The 23,565-nt window shown below is 43.6% G+C and overlaps 1 long non-coding RNA gene across 1 annotated transcript; it reads right to left on the reverse strand.

Annotated features, from left to right (window-relative positions):
- Positions 1 to 926: 926 nt before the first annotated feature.
- On the reverse strand, positions 927 to 23,565 carry LOC113011240 (uncharacterized). The gene is made up of 4 exons (XR_003270495.1): positions 23,440 to 23,565; positions 20,895 to 20,993; positions 18,669 to 18,755; positions 927 to 941 (listed from the first exon to the last, which is right to left on the reverse strand). It is a non-coding gene; the product is annotated as an uncharacterized LOC113011240 (long non-coding RNA).

Below are 23,565 nucleotides of genomic sequence, written 5' to 3' on the forward strand. Positions count from 1 at the left end.
TAACTTCTCAGTGCTGTTGACTCTGTGCTAGTTCAGGAGATCCACTCTGGTGGATATTTGTTCATGAGTTTGTCATTCCTCACTAAACATGTAGACATACGTGTCTCAACATGTTTTTACTAAACCAAAGCTGAAAAACATTCATCATTTTTTACAGTCTAACCTAATTTGTTTCCTTTTTTTCCAGACCAGACAAAACTCACATTGTTTTGGTTTATATTAATTTAAATCAATATATGAATAAAATGGAAAGATGCAATGATTCACATTTAAGAACCTGTTACAAGAGTTCTGTTCTGTTTGTTTTTTTCTGCCTTGAATTAAAAGAAAAAAAATTATTTTTCATTATCAGCTCATTTCTGTGTGACTGAGGAAATAAAGACGTCAAACCTATTCACAGACTCAGTACTGACACTCTTCTTTGCAGGTTACATTCACTAAATGTTGCTGCTGTTCCGGTTTAATGCTTTTTTGTTGTTGTTGTTTGTTTCTTTTTGCAGAGAAATGAGGCGTGTATTGGTTAGCCACAACCAAACCGGAAGAAGTCAAATTTTCCATCTCACACCTCGGTGAATACCACAGAACCACACGAAGAAAGAAATGAAAGCAAAGTTTTATTAATCTGACAGAAACCAGATCACTACCATTAGAGCAACAGCACTGATAAAACATATTAACATAGTTATATTGTAATTGCTAATTTTAAGTATACATTTAAAACATAACTTAAAATAGAATGGGGTTTTTTTTCAATCACATGAGGGTCCATAATCGAGAAAAAAAAATAAAATGCATAATGCAAATACTTCTTTGTATCATGTTGATGTCCTCTGGTCTTAGGTGCTGGGGGGACCAGTTAGAGACCAGCAGCTAGACGTCAGTGGTTGGACTGGTGGACTACTTCAGTGAAGAGTAGACGACGTCTGGCTCTGGTTTAAAGTCTGAACACAAACACAAACAGTTCAAACATCAGGAAACATGATTACAAGCTTTATAGTTCAATCTAAACCTCGCGAAGTCCCAATTCAGACTGGCAAAGTGTAAAACTGGACTGAGCTTGAGTCATAATGTGGTTTGATCAGCTTAGTTTAGTGTCATGAGTTAGAAACATGGTGTGCAAGTAGCAAAACTAAAGATAAAGAGCAGCTGCACTTGGACCTCCTTGTTCACCTCTCTTTATCACACATAGTCCCAGTTCAGAACTACATTATTTACAAGCCATAGAAGTTTCATAATGTCCAACTTAAACTGTGTCATAAAACATCAATATAATTCTCAAAACTCAAACCTGAAACCCACAGATGTAGCAGTTAGCTGATTATGTGCATTAAATGACATTAAAAAGCCGTATAATTCCTGCATCCCACTTCTGTCTCTCTCTGCTGTGTTCATTGGGTGAGTGAGTGGTGAGGATTCAGATTGTAATGGTCACATCCACAACAACACATCTTCCAACCACACACACCCATATTTTGCTCCATTGTGGTTTATTTCACACCTCAAACATTTAGTAAACAATTAAGCAAATTCCGGGTAGTAAGAAAATAAACTACTAACTCTTTTACACTACGTCCACACCTACATGGGTATTTTTGAAAACGCAGCTGTTTCGTCCACACGTACACTGTAAAAACGATAACTAGTAATTGTTGATTTGATTAAAGTTTTCAAATTAAACTGACTTAGAAATAAAACTTTCCATTTACAACCTAAAAAAGCATGTCTGCCCAACAAATTTCTTCCATTGTTGTCCTAACTAAGATTTTCTAGAGAGTATAACAAAGATTATCAACTTTTGAGTAGATTTTTTGAGTCAAGTTGGGAACCAGTGGGAAACCCCGTAGATGACTGGCACAGTGACTGGTCTGAACAAGTTTGAACGAGACCAAACGAGCCTGAGCAGACCTGAGCTGTGTGATGTCTTCTGGACTGAAAACCTGCTAAGAAAATTTGAACAAACGTGGCCAAAGTTGGATGAAAATTACAATTTTTCGACCATTACGGATTTTTCCTGGTCTGAAGTTGGAGTGTATTATTTGACCATTTTTTGGACAGGTGCGGGAGCTGCCGACCATTTGCCCTAGCAGGTAAGATAACAAGATCTATATTAGGATTTTCTACAAGCGCCTAGGCTTCATCCTCCTGAGGACCCAGGAGGGTGGAATGAGTAAAACACTGGAAAAAAAGCCAAACAATAACATATTTAAGTTATCTAAGTGACTTATATGTTTAAGCTAGCGAAGGACCACGCTGGGGGTTGAAAATGATATGCCAGGAGTTTGGTGTTCTCGCCAGCTCTAGCGAGCCTTGAATCCCCAGCTAGCTATCGAAGCCGGTGGTAACAGACCGAAAACGTAGAAGCATTTTTGCAAATATGTGTTGTCTTAATAAACTGAGCAGATATTTGAAATTTACACAGCTACATTCTCGCCTGAAAATATCTTAAAAGTTTACTTTGTGACCCAGAAAGGGTAATAAGAGTAATATTAAAACTAAGTGGCTTCCGCCATTGTTGGAAACTAGAATTGGCTGGGCCGTGCTATGAATTCTGGCATAGGGTGGGCCACGAAGGATACACCTGACCTATCCTTCAAAGCTATGGAAAGTATTGTATTCTTTTGAGAGCCTTTTTGTTGGTGGAGTATTGATTTTATGTGCAATTCCACGGGTAGACTCGATCTACATTATATTGAAATGTTTCATTATTGCAAGCATTTTCTCTCAGGCAGATAGAGGTCGTGGAGTGTCAGCCTATGGTGTCCAGTGTGTGTGTCCAGGAGAGATGACCTGCTTTACTCTGAGGAGGTAAGACTGTCCTAATTTATTTATAATTAAATTATTATTCAAATTGGGCATGATTATACTAGATTGACTGACTATATTGAAGTAGTACAGTATTTGCTGGGGTAATGCATTGGCCAACTTTATTATATTGTGCTACTATTCCAGTCAAGGCCCTTGCCGGTGTTACATTGAAATCCTTACCCTGAACTTTTCTTTACACAGAAAATGTGTAAAGAAATTTCTTTCAAGAAAAGAGTCCCCATGCTAAATTGAAATTGTGAAACAGAAAGGCAATCTCATAATTTTGACTTGGCATGTTTTGGGGGGGGTTTTTTGTTGTTGTTTTGTTTTTCTTTTAGTGGTAGAAATAGGACTTCTATAGACTGAGATGGTTAGGGAAAGAATACTAAGGCAGGTCACAGAATCTGATTGGTCACTGATTGATTTTGGTGCAACTTAGAACATAATATGTATTTGCATATTGATATTGGGTTTTGTGGAGGGTGTTTCTATTCCTGTGCAAAAGATGTATTCATGAGAGATTTTTGAAGTAGGTTTTGCTGTTGATAACACAGTCAGGCATATAACATGGTGCAGACTGTCCAAGACAGCGACCCAGGAATTTTCTGTGCTGAATAAATGACAATATTTTGGTGAATATCTTGTTTAGATATCGGAAAAATTTAATCGGATCACAAGCAAAGACCTCCTGGGGACCTTCAATGCATCCCTTGACAAATTTGTGCCTGGCCTGCTGAAACTGTACCAGTCTAAGAAGGGAGCTCTTTGTGAGGGGATGGAAGACCTCCTGAATAAACCTGATGAACAGGTGAGTGAAGTGCTTCTTGTGCTTCTTTATCTGACATTTTTAGAAGAGAGTATACTTTTCTCTTAACAGAAACTGAAAAAGATGTTGGCTTCAAACAAAACACATCAGTGGACATGTCAGTAAAAATTAATGTCATCAGTCATTGCTTTGTTCTTATTTGGCAGTATTTTTATTTAATTTGTAAATAGAAAGTATTTTTGTAAGTTTTCCGTGTTGCTGGGTCTGACCTGTGCTTTATTTTCATTACTATGAGAGTTCTGATTTTGCATTGTGTATAGTACACCATGTTACTACACTAATTGAAATTCTTGTTTTCCACTGAATACTTTTTAGACATCTGACATTGTGTCCCACCGGCACTGAGAGGCCTGCCCATTGTCCTCAGAGAGGATGCAACAGAGGTTTTCCTGAAGTGCTTAGTAATAGAGCTGGGCGATAGAACGATAACGATATCTATCGCGATATAACTTTTACTCGATAGAGAAATTAAGCTATCGCGATAGACCTCGCCGCTCTTGTCCTCTTAAAAAAAAAAAAAAAAAAAAAAAAGGTCGGCCGATCCAAATTAAGTAGCGCAGAGCCGAACCAATCACAGCCGCAGCTTCACGTCGCGTGACTTGTTACGTACAGCACAAGTGCCAAGCCGCACATGTGTGTTTGTTTGGGAAGCAGCCAGCGGGTAATGGAGCCAGCGCGTAATGGAGGAAATGAGTGTGCCGACTAGAAAAATCAACCGAGCGTGACCGAAGAGAAAACAGATGATGGTTCCAATGCCGGAGAGATTGTCAAACGGAAGAGCCAAAGAAGTTCCGTAGTTTGAAGGTATTTCGGCTATTTCAAGTCTGACAAAAAACAGAGTAGCGTGCACTGTAAATTGTGCCGAAAGCAAGTCTGGAAATACAATAAACTGGTGCATGCGTCACACTGTGCGCCACGTTATTGTTTCGGTGAAATGGATTTCTACAATACTGTTACTGTTAATTCTACTCTCTGCAGTGTTTAAATGCTTACATATACACACAGTTACTGTCCGTCCACACACACGACTCGGTTCTGCTTCTATGCCGCAGCTTTGTTTACTTTTTCCCACCGAGGCTTCTAGACTTCTGATTCGCCAACATTTCGGCACGGTTAGGAATGTAGCGCCACCTGCTGCTTTGGCATGTTCATAGCAGCGTTTTCCTTCATTTCTGCCTTTACGTGTGAACGGGATTATTTTTTAAAACGAAAACGGAAAATCTCCGTTTTCAAAAATACCCGTGTACGTGTGGACGTAGCCTCTGTCTCTGACTGGAAGCGCTAATTCGTCATTCGGCTTTTGTCAGACTAAAGTAACTGTTAAAACTGTTTGAAAAGCTAAGCTATACAACAAGGAGAGATTGAGAATTTCCTTTTAGTTCTCAGTTTATTTGATATTGACAAAAGTCAGTTTTGTCTGTTCTTCTGTAAAACAAACTAAGATTTGTTTTTAGAATTAATACTTTGTTTCTAAGTGGAATTGACAATTTAGTCTGTTTCGTTTGTTCTATTTTGAAACTTAAACGCTTTAGCGGCTGCCTTTTGTGTAGTTTGCAATATTTGCCTTTATTTATCTGAAAAAGTCTCATGTTCCTTAAGTACATCTACCCTGTTGAACTTATTATGGGAAATAAATATTTAAAAACAAGCTGCTGATTATTTCACATTTTACTTGTGAGCAACGGCACATTTAAATCTTACAAATATAGTTATTTGGCTTATATCGTGTTAGATATCGTTATCGCCTGAAATGAAAAAAACATATCGTGATATGAAAAAATCTCATATCGCCCAGCTCTACTTAGTAAGTACAAAAAAGTAATGCAAGTAAAAGTACTTGCTATGAGATGTTTTTAAAGGATGAGTTAATTCAAAATGGAAATGTACACTTCCTCAGTTCAGTTCAGATAATTTTATAGTGGGGATTGCAGTTGTCATAACTCTCACTCCTTTTTTTTCTGCTGAGCAGCAGCTGGGCATTGTTAGTGGGTGGCATTAATTAAAGGAAAATAAGCTTTTTCTTCTTAAAATCTCTATGAGTCAAATGACCAGCATGGTATAGAGGTTAAAGTTAAAATCTTTACAAATTTGTTTTGTCTTTAGTTTTTCTTAGCTTTCAATAATTCATATTTTACTTTTCTTTAGGACACTGACATTTTGGAACCAGTATTGAACAGTGCATCAGTTGCCATCCTCACCATCCTACAAGATGACGATGCTGATACATCTGTGCGAGAACATGCAGTGGTGTTGGAAGGGGACATCGTGCTACATAACATTCCAGATCTCTCTACTGCCTTGGCATACCTCTTTGGCCTTCTACTGTATATGCCCTCAACATTGATTATCCAAAGCAGATGAGTTATTCCTTTGAAGCAATTGAGGCCATCTTATGTAATGTAAATTTTAGTGAATTTTATTGAATCTGTATTGTTGAGAATATATGGTGAAAATTTCTCTTGTAGTATTTTAAAAGATTTGTTATAGTGTTTTCCACTTCACATGAAGCATAGAACTGGTGTTTTACCTGTTAGTATCCTCTTCATTGATGGTAACATTTCTAATAACTTTTAACTTCCATAGTTCATCATAGTAAGCCCATGTAAAATGTCAATGTCTGGGTACATAGGCAATAATTTGTGGCATTACCCTATTTAAGGTGCAATAGTTATGTTCAGCTTTTACAAGACGGTCAGGGTGTGAGCATGAATTATTAAGTTGCTGGAAACTTTTCTTTTTTGGTTCTGGACTCTGGAATTTTAACGTCTCTGCTGGGGTGCTCAAAGTACCCAAAAGAAACTGGCAACACGTTTTTGTTTGTTATTTCTTTTTCTTTCTTTCTTTTTTTTTTTTAACAGAAATTCACCCTACTGCCCATGACATTCTGAAATGTACTGAAAGCACTGTTGAACTAAATAAATAAGCTTTTAGATAACATCAAATCAAATTCAAATCAAATTCAAATTTTATTTGTCACGTACACAGTCATACACAGTACGATATGTAGTGAAATGCTTGGACAACTGCTCGTGACCTAAAGAAAACAAAAAAGGAAAAGGCTATGAATAAGATAGGAAATAAATATGAAAAATTAAAAAGGGTAAATTTAACTAGGAAGGAATAAAATATAAATTAAGGTTAAAAATGAAATAACTGTACAACACTAATTAGAATGAAGGGTAAATTTAACTGGGAGAATAAGATAAAATATATAAATTAAAGTTGAAAATAAAATAACTGTACAACAAAATACACAATATAGAACTATATAAGAATGTATGAAGAAATATAAATAAATATATACACAATAACAGCAGCATATGCACAATAACAGCAGTATGATTTAAGTAATGAAGTGTAAACAATGTCCAGAATGTCCAGTGTGTGTGTAAGAACTGTATGTGTGGGTCAGTACTGTGTGGTGGTGTGATTGAGAGACCGTATCGCCTGCGGGAAGAAGCTCCTCCTCAGTCTCTCTGTGTTGGTCTTCAGGGAGCGGAATCGCTTTCCTGACCTCAACAGAGTGAACAGTCTGTTGTTGGGATGGCTGAGGTCCTTCACGATCTTCCTGGCCTTGGTCCAGCACCGCCTGCTGTAGATTGAGTGCAGGTCAGGGAGCTCGGAGCGGATGGTGCGCTCAGCTGACCGCACAACCCTCTGTAGAGCTCGTCTGTCCTGCATGGTGCTGTTCCCGAACCAGGTTAAGATGTTTCCCGTCAGGATGCTCTCTATGGTGCAGGAGTAAAAGTTCCTGAGCACCTTGGAGGGCAGTTGGAAGTCTCTCAAGCGTCTGAGGTGGTAGAGACGCTGACGGGCCTTTTTCACCACGGTGTTGATGTGACAGGACCATGACAGGTCCTGCGTGATGTGAACTCCGAGGTATTTGAAGCTGTCCACTCTCTCCACTGGGCACTCGTTGATGACAGGGGTCTGGTAGTTCCTCTCCTGCTTAGTGCTGAAGTCCACTATCAGCTCCTTTGTCTTACTGACATTTAGAAGGAGGTTGTTCCTCTGGCACCAGTTCTCCAGATTCCTAATCTCCTTCAGGTAGGCCGTCTCGTTGTTATCAGAGATCAGGCCCACCACGACGGTGTCGTCAGCAAACTTGATGATGGTGGTGGAGCTGGTAGTGGCCACACAGTCATATGTGTACAAAGAGTACAGCAGGGGGCTCAGAACACACCCCTGGGGGGCTCCAGTGCTGAGAGTGGTGGAGGCTGAGACATGTCCGCCCATCCTTACTGCCTGTGGTCTGCCAGTTAGGAAGTTGGAGATCCACAGACACATAGATGAGCTGAATCCCAGATGCTCCAGCTTGGTGGTGAGTGTGGAGGGAATTATGGTGTTAAATGCAGAGCTGTAGTCTATGAAGAGCATTTTAACATAATTCCCCCTTCTAGTGTCCAAGTGAGTGAGTGATGTGTGGAGGAGATGAGAGATGGCATCGTCTGTGGAACGATTTGGACGGTAAGCGAACTGTAGTGGGTCCAGTGTGTCTGGTAGTGAAGAAATGATGAAGTCTCTGACCAGGCGTTCAAAGCAATTCATCACTACTGAGGTGAGGGCTACAGGGCGATAGTCATTGAGAGAAGCAGGGTGGGGTTTCTTCGGGACAGGAACAATGATGGACTCTTTGAAGCATGTGGGGATCACCGACTGAGATAGAGAGATGTTGAATATCTCAGTGAACACAGGAGCTAGCTGGTATGCGCAGTCTCTTAGGATACGACCTGGGATGCCGTCTGGGCCTGCTGCTTTCCTGGTGTTCACTCTCTTGAAGGCTCTCCTTACTTCATGCTCGGAGATGACGAGCACGTTTCCGGTGCTGGCAGTATCTTCCTGTCTGCAGCCGTTAGCGCCGCTAACACTAGCATTGTTGGAGTCCTTAGCTGCAGCCTCGAAGCGAGCATAGAAAGTGTTCAGCTCGTCTGCCAGAGTCACGGCCGCGTTCGTCATACCGGTTGTTGGTGCTTTATAGTCCGTTATTGTCCTTAGTCCCCGCCACAGGCTCCTAGAGTCACTCTGTTGGAGTTGTGACTCTAGTTTCCTCCTGTAGCGCTGCTTCGCCTCTTTCACCGCCCTCCGCACGTTATATGACGCGGCTTTGTACGGGTCCATGTCCCCCGTCGTGAGTCCCGTGTTGTAGGCAGCGGTGCGGGATCTCAGAGCGTCGCGGATGGTTTTATCCACCCACGGCTTCTGGTTGGGAAACGTTGTGATAGTCTTTGTCTCCACGGTATCATCCGCTAGTTTCCCAATGAATCCCACAACTGCTTCCGTAAACACCTTGACATCATCAGCGGAGCTGTTTCTGAACATGCCCCAGTCTGCGTCATCGAGTGCGTCCTGTAACGCGGCCACCGATTGATCCGTCCAGCGCGCGACCTTCCTCTGAACCGGAACTTCCTGTTTCAGCCTTTGTTTGTATTTTGGGATGAGGAAGATGGCGGCGTGATCAGATTTGCCAAAAGGAGGGCGGGATTGTGCCTTGTAGCCGTCCTTGACCGTAACATTGAATTGTGCTTTGTTTTATTCTATATCTATTTATTGAGTGTTTTTTCAAGTATAATCACAGCATACATTTTCCTTTGTTTATATAGGTACATTTTCAACTCACTGGAGTATGAATTGTATGATTACTCAACAAGAATATCCTTGTTTGGTGAAGGCAGAAAAACATGGCATTGAAACCAGAATTTCTTCGTTAGACTTCCAGGATTATCCTAATTAGGTGAACAAGAAGAACCAAGTTGGCAGAACTTGTAAATCTTAGTTAAGTCAACAACAGTTGCAAAAGTTGAGAAAACTCAAAAATCTCTTGCATCATATTGCCTTGAAATTTTTTGTTTTCTCAACTTTTTCTTTTTTACAGTGTACACGGCGTTTGGAATCACTGAGAACGGAGATTTTTTAAAACTCCTTTTTTGCGTTTACGTGTGGACGAGGAATACGGAGTTTGTCACGCACCGTCAAAGGTATGTGCCTTTTTTCACGTCACGCTGTCTGCCACGTTATTGTTTACATTAGTGATGTGCGATACCACTGATTTCCTTTCCGATACCAAGTAATTTTCAGGATGGTATCGACGATACTGATCCGATACCGATACTTTATACAAAAAAACTTTTTTTATTTATTGTATCTCAAATTATAGTGTCATAATGATTACAGGACATCAGATTACTTGTTCTTATCACTTAATAATGCAGAGTTCATCATATAGAAATAAAAAAAACTGAAGTTGTGCGCTATTTGAACACCTTGCCTGCCTGCAGCACTAAAGGACTCCGTGAGAGACTTCTGTCTTGCCCTAGCAGCACCTGTCCCTCTCCTCCTCTTCAGTTCCTCTCAACATACGCGCCTCATATTCTGTGATATGATTTACTCTGAGGTGTTTGACAAGGTTAGTGATGTTGCCACAACCAAACATGGTTGTATATGTATATACATATATATATACATATATGTATATGTATATATATATGTATATGTATATACATATATATATATATATATATATATATATATATATATATACATATATATATATATATATATATATATATATATATATATATATATATATATATATATATATATATATACACATACAAGTTGTAAATATGTACAACTGTATAGTGACAATAAAGGCATTCTATTCTATTCTATTGATCTACTGCAGAATATTTTTATAAAATCCCAGGCCAGGAAAACCATCTTCATGTTTTTCTGTGTTTTATCTTCCGCTACTTTGACACAAAGGCATCTGCTGTGATGCTTACACCTTTGATAAAGTCTTGCAAGTGTCAGCTTCCTTTTTATAGATACTAAAATATGTAAATGTACTGATCTGAATTATACAGTTTTTCTCAAAGGCTAAAACACAAAAGCCAATCCTCTAAACCAAATGACCAGTTGTCTAAACACATTTACTAAATCTAGCCATCATTTACCAATATCATAAACACATGTCACATAAAGACACAATTCACAGAACACAATCATCCGTTGTCGTAAATCTAAACACATCTTTCCTTGCTAAAACACAAGTTACAAAAGAAGTCTGCTCATATTCTCAAATGAAAGCTCATGTGATGAAACATGCTTGCCACAGTCAGCAATATTTGAACACAATGAACACACCTGGCGTCATTCATTACACACAACGACTCAAAATTGAAGACACCTGTTGTTAATGCTGTGACCACATGAATAAAAGCAAGTTCAGAGTGCACAGTATGCTGAAGATTCCAAACAAACACAATGGATGAAGGCAGAGTCAGGGGAAGAGGAATTTGATGCAGAGGAGGGAGAAGAGCTGGCGCTGGAAGAAGAGGAGCAGGCCAACGAGGAAGAGGGGGAGGCCAACATGGGAGAGGAGAAGGTCCAGGAGGGAGAGCAAGACAACCTCACAGCATCATTATGGACGAGATGCAAGCAACAGTCATTGACCATGTCATTGTCCACGGCATGACAATGGCTGAAGCAGGACTAAGAGTCCATCCAAACCTGAGTAGGTTCACTGTGGCCACCATTATCAGGGCATTCAGACAACACAACAGGTATTGTACTCGATTGCTTTCTTTGTCACAATACAGTTTTACAAACCTGTGAAAATAGTCTATTGGTTTCAGATCAATTGTGACTGTATTGTAACACATGTCAACTGACAACACATGTTTCTTTCTTTAGAGTTGAAAGAATGCTACATAGAGGTGGGAGGGTTGCCATATTTACAGCGGCACAAGAAACCCTCATTGTGGATATGGTTCGTGGGAACAACCTCATCAGACTCCGGGAGATCAGAGACAAAGTCGTTGCCGATAATGTCAACTTTGAGAGCATTGACAATGTCAGCTTGGCCACAATAGGCCGAGTTCTCCGGCACAAAAAGACGTGGATGAAACAGGTCTATAGGGTTCCCTTTGAGCACAACTTTGCGCGACACAAAGACCTACGTTACAAGTATGTGCAAGTAAGTATACATCCATGTTCACAGTACAGTTAGTGGACATACTGTGTTGCTCAGTGGCCTAAATTATTTCTGGACAATACTGTGCTACCTGATTGACTGTTGTTCTGAACACCTGTGCACTTTCACATTTTCACAGAGGATATTACTGTCATGATCCTGGGTCCTTTTGACCCAGCGTTTTGTGTTTTCTCTTCGCGATTTTGGTTCTGTTCTTCCTCTGGTTAGTGTTTACTCTGTTCTGCCCGTGTGTTCCTGTATCTAGTCCGCGTTTCTTAGTTTGTGTCCTTTCATGTGTAAGTTCCTGTTTTATTGTGAAGGTCTGTGTCTTATGTGAGTGTTTTCAGATTGCCTCCCTAGTCTCGTCATGTTAATTACTCCCAGCTGTGTTCCCACCTGTATGTAATCCCCCTGTGTTCTCTGAGTGTATTTAAGTTGTGTCTTCTGTCATAGTAGTTGCTGGTTCGTCTGTGGTGTTTCCCCTCGGTCTCCCTGCGTCTCTTGTGTATTTCCACGGACCTCCCTGCATCCTCGTTTCTAGTTTGTGTTATTAGCTTACCCAGTTTAGGTTTCCGGTTTCTTGTTTTTCCACCAGTGCTGTTTTGTGCCCACCGTTGCAAATAAATATTCACCTGCACCAGAGCTGCCGCCTTTTGGGTCCTTTTCTACATCTCCACACGGCTTGCCCCGCAAACCGTGACAGAACGAACCAGCCACCATGGACCCAGCGGCAGTCAATCCGTCCGAGGAGCTCCAGGATGACATCGGCTACAATGCGGAGATCCTCCTCGGGCTGTGGCTGGAGAATCCTCCGTACGAGCTTCGCCGCGCCGTGGAAGGTCGGCTACAACGGCTCTTTTCCGGCCTGCCATGGCTACTAAATTCACTTCCTCCGACCATGCAGGCTTTTCTCCTGCACACACCCCACCTTCTCTCAGCCACTCCTGCCTCGCTGCCCGACTCGCCGGATGCGATCTTGCCCGGCCCGTCGGAGCCGTCTGCGGGGAGGAAACGCCGATCGCGCCGCAAGCGCGCCACCCCACAGCTGGACGTTCGGACTTCTAATTCGCCGGCTGTGGTGAGTGAGGACTGTTTTCCATTTGCGGACTGTATGACTGTTCATTCTGGGGCGGTGTTCTGTGCGGCAGATGACTTTGTAAACAGCATATCACCTCCCCCGCAGCCACTCTCAGCCCAGTTGGCTCCCCCGCAGCCACCCTCAGCTCAGTTGGCTCCCTCGCAGCCACCCTCAGCTCAGTTGGCTCCCTCGCAGCCACCCTCAGCTCAGTTGGCTCCCTCGCAGCCACCCTCAGCTCAGTTGGCTCCCTCGCAGCCACCCTCAGCTCAGTTGGCTCCCTCGCAGCCACCCTCAGCTCAGTTTCCAGTGTCCCCCTCAGCTCAGTTTCCAGTGTCCCCCTCAGCTCAGTTTCCAGTGTCCCCCTCAGCTCAGTTTCCAGTGCCGCCTGTAGCGCAGGCCCCAGTAGCTCCAGTGCCGCCTGTAGCGCAGGCCCCAGTAGCTCCAGTGCCGCCTGTAGCGCAGGCCCCAGTAGCTCCAGTGCCGCCTGTAGCGCAGGCCCCAGTAGCTCAAGTGCCGCCTGTCGTGCAGGCCCCAGTAGCTCCAGTGCCGCCTGTCGCGCAGGCCCCAGTAGCTCCAGTGCCGCCTGTCGCGCAGGCCCCAGTAGCTCCAGTGCCGCCTGTCGCGCAGGCCCCAGTAGCTCCAGTGCCCCCGCTACCCATAGCCCTGGCTCCAGCATAACCGGTTCCACTCATTCACTCCATGCAGGGAGAAAATTTAAGGTCCAGTCAGGGAGTTTCTCGCGCTTTAGCTGCTTCAGGCACCGTTCTCCACTCCAGGGCTTCCCCAGAGGCTAGGTCTCAGTCCCCAGCTGATTCTGGACCCCTGAAGGTTGAGCAGCCCTCAGAGAACAACTCCGTGTCAGCGCTGTCTGAGCAGGGCCAGTGCTCGGCACAGCATCCATTGCCTTCGTGTCTGCCAGAGGACTCCATGTCTGCTGGCTTTGTGATGGCTTCTGCTGGAGGGTCCGAGGGACCGCTCCGGCCTTTGTCTCGTGTCTCCGCTGGAGGGTCCGAGGGACCGTTCCGGCCTTTGTCTCCTGTTTCAGCTGGAGGGCCCGAGGAGCCCGTCCAGCCTCCTGCTTCGTCAGCTGGAGGGCCCGAGGAGCCCGTCCAGCCTCCTGCTTCGTCAGCTGGAGGGCCCGAGGAGCCCGGCCAGCCTCCTGCTTCGTCAGCTGGAGGGCCCGAGGAGCCCGTCCAGCCTCCTGCTTCGTCAGCTGGAGGGCCCGAGGAGCCCGTCCAGCCTCCTGCTTCGTCAGCTGGAGGGCCTGAGGAGCCCGTCCAGCCAGCAACAGCTGCAGCCTCATCGCCAGCTGCAGCCTCATCGCCAGCTGCAGCCTCATCGCCAGCTGCAGCCTCATCGCCAGCTGCAGCCTCGCCTGGTCCGGATCACCATCGCCTGAGTGGCCGCCGTTGCCTTCCGCACGGCCGGCCCCCGGACCGCCATCGCCTGAGTGGCCGCCGTTGCCTTCCGCACGGCCGGCCCCCGGACCGCCATCGCCTGAGTAGCCGCCGTTGCCTTCCGCACGGCCGGCCCCCGGACCGCCATCGCCTGAGTGGCCGCCGTTGCCGTCCGCACGGCCGGCCCCCGGACCAGCGCTGTCGTCGCCGCCGTTGCCGTCCGCACGGCCGGCCTCCCGAACTGTATCAAAGTCGCCGCCGTTGCCGTCCGCACGGCCGGCCCCCCGAACTGTATCAAAGTCGCCGCCGTTGCCGTCCGCATGGTCGGCCCCCCGAACTGTATCAAAGTCGCCGCCGTTGCCGTCCGCACGGTCGGCCCCCGGAACTGTATCAAAGTCGCCGCCGTTGCCGTCCGCACGGTCGGCCCCCTGAACTCTTTTTGTCTTGGACTCCTGTGCTGTCGGCCTCCTGGCCGGCCCCCGAACTCTTCTGTTTTGGACTCTTTGGACTCTTCTGGTTTTTTTTTGGTTTTTTTTCCTGTGTTCTGGTGTGCTTCGTTTCTTTTGGTTTTGGGCTCGTTTTTTGTTTTTGTCTTTTGGCCTTCTGGTGCTCCGGTTTTGTTTTGCTTCGACCCCTCCTTCCTGGGCCCCCGCCGCCCGCCCTGGTCGGGTTGTTTTCTGTTTTTTCTGGCTGTTTTGTTTCTTGTTGGGCTGTCGGGTGCCAGCCTTTGAGGGGGGGGGTACTGTCATGATCCTGGGTCCTTTTGACCCAGCGTTTTGTGTTTTCTCTTCGCGATTTTGGTTCTGTTCTTCCTCTGGTTAGTGTTTACTCTGTTCTGCCCGTGTGTTCCTGTATCTAGTCCGCGTTTCTTAGTTTGTGTCCTTTCATGTGTAAGTTCCTGTTTTATTGTGAAGGTCTGTGTCTTATGTGAGTGTTTTCAGTTTGCCTCCCTAGTCTCGTCATGTTAATTACTCCCAGCTGTGTTCCCACCTGTATGTAATCCCCCTGTGTTCTCTGAGTGTATTTAAGTTGTGTCTTCTGTCATAGTAGTTGCTGGTTCGTCTGTGTTGTTTCCCCTCGGTCTCCCTGCGTCTCTTGTGTATTTCCACGGACCTCCCTGCATCCTCGTTTCTAGTTTGTGTTATTAGCTTACCCAGTTTAGGTTTCCGGTTTCTTGTTTTTCCACCAGTGCTGTTTTGTGCCCACTGTTGCAAATAAATATTCACCTGCACCAGAGCTGCCGCCTTTTGGGTCCTTTTCTACATCTCCACACGGCTTGCCCCGCAAACCGTGACAATTACAGTTGGACGCGATGGCCAGACATCATGAGTACCTCTTCTTGGATGAGGCTGGTTTCAACCTGCAGAAACGAAGGCGAAGAGGCCGTAACATCATCGGCCAAAGAGCCATCACTGAGGTCCCTGGCCAACAGGGGGGTAATATTACCCTTTGTGCGGCCATGGGTTCGGAGGGGGTTGTCCACCGACATGCTGTCTTTGGGTCTTACAACACCCAACGAATCCTCACCTTCCTAGAGGAGCTAAAAGACATCCTCCTGTCCGCTTCCACAGAACAAACCAAATCAGAGAGTGGTTCACCACCAACAGTGACCACTTTTTAAACGTCTGTCTGCCACCCTACTCCCCTTTCCTGAACCCTATAGTGGAGTTCTTCTCTTCGTGGAGATGGAAGGTTTATGACAGACAACCATACACAAGAGAGAACCTCCTAACGGCAATGGAGCTGGCCTGTGTTGACATCCCAGCGGAGGCCTTCCAAGGATGGATTCGCCATTCCAGGGCGTTTTTCCCGTGGTGCCTGGCAAGAGGCAATATAGCCTGCGATGTGGATGAGGTGATGTGGCCCGATGCAGCTCAGCGACATGATGCTGCACAGTGATTGCGGTGTGTGTGGGTAAAGTAAATAAAAAAACTTCACACCCTGATCATGTTTTCAAGAGTACTGTTGTGTGCAATAGATTCTGTTTTTGCATTGAGTTGTGTCACAGTAGTGTACGTACATGCAGGATTTTCTATAGATTTATACTCTTCATATGAAACTCACAAATCTAAATGTCTAATCCTCTGCAGAGATCTACGACAATCCGTTACTGTATGGTTTCTAAAAATATGCATTGGCAGTTATGAAACAAAGAACCTTCTCACAAATTAAGCTTTGTGTTTTCAATTGTTTTGCTGTAGTGTGTAATGATGCAGTGGGAAGGTGTGGTTGTGTTTATGTAGCTTTAGAAAAGGGTGTTGTGTTTAGACATTGGGGAACATGGTGGGAACGTTTGTGTAATGTGTTTTAGCATTTGAGAAAAACAGTAATATTTCTGACTGTCTGAGGCAAATTTCCCAGATTTAAATCGAATTGAATTGAATCGTGGATCGAATCGATTCGGGACCTTGTGAATCGGAATCGAATTGATTCTAGAAATCAGTGACGATACCCAGCCCTAATCAGTACATCCCCAGCAGCTTCTTGAGGTCATGTGACAAGGGCTTGCTGATCGTCTATCATACAAGGCTGAAACGAAAGGCGATAGAGCGTTTGTAACTGTGGTCCCCAGACTCTGGAACTCCCTTCCTTCGAGCCTGAGATCTGTGGACTCAGTGGTTTCATTTAAAAAAACAGCTAAAAACTCATCTTTTTAAACTTACTTTTGGTTGATTACTGTTTTTATGTTTTAGCTTTTCTGTGAATCACTTTGTGATTTTTATCTTGAAAGGTGCTATACACATAAAATTTTGCTTACTTTTTTACTTTACGTAACTTGTACACAGAAAATAAAACAGGACCTAAAATTGACCCTTGTGGTATACCACAGTTAATGTGAGCTGAGGATGGGGAGATATTATTTATGATGACCACAATAGTTCTTTGTAAGAGATGTGAATGAAACTGCAATATTTCTGATTTGAACCTTTAATATAATTATGTATTTATTTGATTTGATTTTCGGTTGTTACAGACGGGACAGACATGACTGCGAGATAGGACAGGGAGAAAGAATGAAAGAAAGAGAGGGAGAGAAAGAAAAAAGAGGGGAGAAGAGATGGTGGGAAAGGGGGGAAGAAGAGGGAAAAAAAAGAAAAACAAACAAAACACCTGGATCACCTGTATGGAGATAAAAAAAACAAAAACAGAAGAGAAAACAAACAAAAAACAGCAACATAATAAATACAACACCATCACAATAAACTAGCTAACAGTAGATAACAGAAGATACTAAATATTAAATGTTATTGTGCAGCACACAAGATTGACAGCGCAGTGTTCTTTGAGGTAGAAGCCAAAAAGGGTGTAGTTTGTGTGTGTGAGCATCAGCGCGCTTGTCTTAAAAGGTTCCTTCATGTAATGATCTGCTAGAGGGTGTGGGGGGCCACAGCCCTGTCCTCCAGGGCATGAAGCGGGTATGGAGGAGGTCATAACTCCAGACATCCAGAGGCCCTCAGAACACAAGAGACCAAGGAAGACCAACAGAGGGGCAGCCGCGCCACTGCTCCAGTAAGAGCTGAGGAGAGTCCCAGATGAGGGCTCACTCAGCAGCCGCAGAGCAGAAGCCAGGGGGGGTTGCAGTGATGTGCCCGTGAGCTCCCCCAGCAGCCAGCTGTGCCAGAGTGACTGAGCCCCAGGTCCAGAGGCTGAGGGCACCCCCGAAGGGGCCCGAGTGGGCCTCAGGCTCCAGGCCCCAACAAGCAGCCACCAAGGAGTGAGCCGGTGTGTACCTGGACGCCCATCCTCGGACACAAACAATCACCAACGCACCGATGTCTGAGGGCGTCTGCCACTGGCAGGGGAAGTGGTGGTGGGGGGAGATAGGCCTGCAAACCTTGGAAGGCCTGAGATGTACCTAGAGAGGTGGCGTCTGATACCCGACCTGACAGACACAGACAAACAGCCACACACAGATACAAACATCCATTCCCACCCTCATGCGCTCATATGATCAATATTCATTGATATTCATAAAAAAAAACTGGGTTGTGATCTTCTTAGTCAAAAATCAAAAAAATGACAGAGGACAGTTACTGAATTAGCAAGTGCAAAGGATTAGTGATGAGGATCGGAGGGCAACTATGAAGAGCACGACGAGTGGAAAGGTGGTTGGCTGGGAGTGATTATTTAATGTGACCTCATACACTGACCTAAATATTTGAAACTAACTAATGTTAATGTTTAATTTGAACATTCACGAGCAGAACAGACAGGGAGAAAAAGTTGGTGCACTTTAACAAGAGAAACAAGCTTTATTTGTTTATTTATTACTCAAACAAATATTTATTTACCAAAGGAAAATAATTATTATTTGTTGGCTGCATTTGAATAAAAAACTGACAGCTTTCAGTGCTATTTCAACAGATGCAGGATATGCATTATGGCAAATGTATCACTCTTGCATTCTGCTATTCATAAATGTTAAAAAAAAAATTTTAAATAACTGAAAAACTGTTTCTTTTCTGAGAGATGAGAAGGTTGATATCCTGAAATTGGGTCAAGATGAGCTTAGTTTAGCAGAAGGACTGAAAAATATCTAGAAACAAGCGGCTCACTTGGCTGTTTCCAAAGTTAAAAACAGAACAGTACCTCTGATCCTCTTTGGTGTGATGGTTATTTCTCCATAATTGATGGCTTCTGTTCTCACTGCTGAGTAGACTGCAGCTGGATCACTCTCTGCACAGTGAAACACAGAGAAATTGTTGCATGTACAACGGTGACAGTACTGTTTACTATTACACTACAGCTGCAGCTGTTTTTATTAGTTATTTATACAAAAATTAAATGAAAACCTTTATACACAGCTGCGGGTTTTCAGCTTTTTTCCTCTTCTTACCACCTCTGCTGAAGAACATTTGACCAGAAAGAACTGGTTGGTGTTTCTGTGAACATGGGGGGAAGACGACCACAAAGCTGCCATCTTCTTATAATACAGACTGAGATGCTTCACCACAGAGCACAAAGAAAACTTGTTCACATGAACACTTCTGTTCACCAAACCAGTACACACTGTGGTGAGAAGGCTCATCACAATATGACTAGTTAACTGGTGTCAACAACAGGAAGTCGCTTCTGTGGTTATAATTCATTGTCTTAAAGTAGGTTAAGTGTGATCAGTTTGTCTCTTTATACATCTTGTTTTCAAGTCGGCTGTGGGATTTAACTCTCAGTTATGGTGCTGCTATAGTCACAACACAGATTAAATTTTGCCCAAATAAGATGTATCTGTGACTGAGACTACGCTATTATTTAGGGCCTAATGTTGATTTGAAAAATTGTGAGATATTATATTCCTCCTAACACACAGCTGTACACTTGTTGTTGTTCAACGCTCCACAGTTGAACTGATGAACATCACATCTGATGACCTGCATGTCGTGAAGTCAGTTTTAATTCACATGCCTTCATCATGAGACAATCATGCAATATAGAATAAATCACTAAATAAATAAATGATGACTCCAGTATTTTATGTAACAGTAGATTAGCTGTTGATTTTAATTTTTTAAAAAATGGATGTCTGTTGTCTCATCTTGGACTGTGGTTCTGACACTCACTAGTCCCCAACCCCCTTCCTTTTGCTTAGCGTGCAGTCTAGCGTGGATGGTCCTTGTCTTGATGTCAGCAGCTTCCATCTCCTCCTTTTGCCAGCTTATTATCCCAGCAGGGCACATGAACACCATTAAGGCACAGGTGCTGATAGCCCAGATCTTGTTCTTGGCATTCAGCTGATTTCTCAGGGCCATGGACAGGACCGGTCTGTGGCCCAGGGGTTGGGGACCGCTGTTGTACCGGATCAATCTCTAACTGTGAGAGTCATTGCTTCTGCCAAATATTGGTACACTGAGCTACTAGTGGTTTCACTGTCTATCTGAATGCTGCATTGAAAATTCCATAGGTCTCACATCCTATTCTTATAACCCCTTCCACTGGGGTTACTTGTGTAAATGGCCTGTATTTGTATAGCGCTTTACTAGTCCCTAAGGACCCCAAAGCACTTTACACACCCAGTCATCCACCCATTCACACACTGGTGATGGCAAGCTACATTGTAGCCACAGCTGCCCTGGGGCGCACTGACAGAGGCGAGGCTGCCGGACACTGGCGCCACCGGGCCCTCTGACCACCACCAGTAGGCAATGGGTGAAGTGTCTTGCCCAAGGACACAACGAACGAGACTGTCCAAGCCGGGGCTCTAACCGGCAACCTTCCGATTACAAGGCGAACTCCCAACGCTTGAGCCATGATCGCCCCTAGTAGTATTCCAACAGCGTGTCCTGATTCCTCAACACCTGATATAGACCTTGTGAATCCGGACGTCGTTCAAGCTGGTATGGCTTTTAGTTTTATGTCTCTTGGTGATAGGTTTGGTTAGCATGAGGGGTCTAGGCTAGGGATCATTATTGGATACAGATGCCCTAGTCACGAGTAGAACTCCAAAGGAGTGCACAACAGCTATTGGTAGTTTTTTTTTAAATAAAAGTTGAAAAAATAATTGATCCATGATTAGCAAATACAGCTAGATCAAGTAAAGCGACTAATAAAGGTTAACTTATCTCATCTTGTCTTAAAGAATTATTCAACTGGTGGTTACATTTCTGTCACCTTAAAAGTCTGCAATATGTACTTGTTAATAAAATAAATTTGATCCTGCAGTTAAATTCACAACTGAAGTTTGCTGCTTTTCCATCTAAGATCTAGAAGTAATTTGGAATAAATCTTGTGATGACAAACTGATTTGAAATTAACAACTTATCTTTAGGAACAATGGCTGTAGAACTAGACCATAATGGAGACAAATAAAAGCACACATACCTCTTATATTTAATTTGTTTTGTTTCTTTTTGATGATTATTTGTCCATAAATGATGTCTTCTGTTTTCACTGCTGAGTGGGCTGTAGCTGGATCACTCTCTTCAGATAAAAACAAGGAAGACAACACTGCAAGTTAGCCATTTGATAAGAAATCCACAAAAAGCATTTGGATAGTTAATAAGTAACAATAGCATGTATATAGAAAACATGACTGCTCAATAACAGGATTCTTATATTGGGTCAAGATGCCTGAAAGTCACAAACTATAAAATAATTAACTTTATAAAAGTAAGATCCCGAATTTATGTTAGATAGTGACAGAAACTGAATTTCAAATGTGTTTTGTCACAAGAACAAACAACATTAAATTTTCCTTTATCTATTTAAAACTAATACTTCTACAGTTTAACACCTGCAGCTGATTTTTTTTTTCAAATCTGAAACAGGATGCTGAACGACTGCAGAGCTATTACTGTCTGTTAACCACAGACCACAAACACATAGTCCAAAGCAAAACTAACAACCTTCAAAACATGACAACAAACATTGAAGACAGAAAACTCAATTTAATTAAGATGATCAACTTGTTACATTTTGGACAAAACAAAGAAGGCACTCTAATTTCCACTCTAATTTCCACATATGGCTCCACCCATGAGCGAGTTTCCATAGACTCAATCAGATGTCAATCTAAATTGCCCATAGGTATGAATCTGTGAGTGAATGTGAAGTGCAAATGGTTGTCTGTGTGTTAGCCCTGCAACAGACTGGCGACCTGTCCAGGGTGTACCCCGCCTCTCGCCCTGTGACAGCTGGGATCGGCTTCAGTGCCCCCCACGACCCTGGAAAGGATAAGCGGAAGCTAATGGACGGATGGAAGTTTATATTATTGTAATTATTTTAATGACTGGATACCTGGGTCGTTGACCAAGTGTTTTCAGCTTTGGACCTTTTGTCATTGTTTCCCCATGCCCATGTCCTTTTTATTGTGTTAGTCTCTTAATCCTATGCATTATGTTTTGTTCTACTTCCTGTTTGTCAGTATCCAGGTTTATTCTGTGTTCTGTCCTGTGTTCCCAACTGTTTCAGAGCCACCTCAATATCCTGTCTATCTAAGTCCTCAGTTTCTATAATAAAGTGCACACTCTAAACCTGCCTACGAGTCCTGCATTTGGCTCTTCTCTCCTTTTTCCCACACAACCTGACGTTACACTCAAAGGTGGTTCTAGCTGCTGGACACTGACACAGATATATACTTCATTTAATTCCATATCGAGGAAATTCACTTTCTGTCAATTAGCCTAACCTGATTCTATGAATGCAGCTTTTAGTTTTGCGCTTCTTCAGCACGAAGTCATTCGGAGCGTCTGATCTGAGCGGAGGGAAGAAAACTGGGGAATCTGACTATGAAGTAGTATGATCAGACCAGGGGAGGAGCCACACTGTATATCAACCTTCTGCAAACATAGAGAGATGCTTCTTTGGTGAACGTGGTGAACGAAAGTGGCAAATTGGAACTGGAAGTGATCATCTCCACCATTCCCACCTCCCTCCATTGTGATGACCATCTCACACAGGCACAGAAAGGAGATGTTGCTGCCTTGCAACAGCATTTTGTAGAGGTGTTCGCCCCCCCCTGTCTAGTCATACCTTACTAACAGAACACAATCAAACATGCCCTGACATCTTGTGTTTACAGCTCTACAGGTTCCTGAATAAAAAAGGGAAATTGTCCAGAAGGAATTGGCTGAGATGTGGGAAATGGGAGCAATAGAATAGTCACACGGTGCCTGAAGTAGCCCCATAGTTCTTGTGGTAAAAGTGTTTTTACTACAGCATGAGATGTCACAGCCCAGATAGTTAGCTGGTGATGGGGAAATGTCCCACGATGTTTGTTAATCATTGTATGTGTCAATAAAAACACTCTTGTGCTAGCAAGACTGCCGGTTGGTCTGAGTCCTTGTCTGAATCTTTTCCAGATTTATAGAATAAAACGTGTATAATAATGGATTGGATTTATATAGCGCTTTTCAAGGCACCCAAAGCGCTTCACAATACCACTATTCACTCACTCTCACATTCACACACTGGTGGAGGCAAGCTACGGTTGTAGCCACAGCTGCCCTGGGGCAGACTGACAGAAGCGAGGCTGCCACATCGCGCCATCGGCCCCTCTGGCCAACACCAGTAGGTGGCAGGGTAAAGTGTCTTGGAGGGACACAACGACCAGGACAGAGAGCCCGGGGGATCAAACCGGCGACCTTCCGGTTACAGATGTGCTTCCCAACCCCCTGAGCCATGGTCGCCAGATTTTTGTATTCACACAAAAATCTGGATCTGCTGAAACTATCTAATTTTATTAACAATTATTATAATTTTCTGAAAGAATGTAGATAGAACTCTAAACCCAAAAAGTATATTGGGTTTAGAGTTGGCCTCCAATATTTGAGAGTCTAAAAGTTGTTATTTATATGATAAGACAATTAAATCAAAATAAATTCAGCACATGAAAAAAATAAACCACACACATGAACTCAGAAGTCACCTTCAGGTTTCCTGTGAACACATCGTCTCACCAGCAGAACCAGTAACACCAGTAGAACCGCAACACAGACTGATCCAACAGATGACAACACAGAGAGAACAGGAGGAGAAAGAGGTGTAGGTGGAG

The sequence above is a fragment of the Astatotilapia calliptera genome, chromosome 3 (genome assembly GCF_900246225.1).
Source record: "Astatotilapia calliptera chromosome 3, fAstCal1.2, whole genome shotgun sequence".
NCBI classification, from domain to species: Eukaryota; Metazoa; Chordata; class Actinopteri; order Cichliformes; family Cichlidae; genus Astatotilapia; species Astatotilapia calliptera.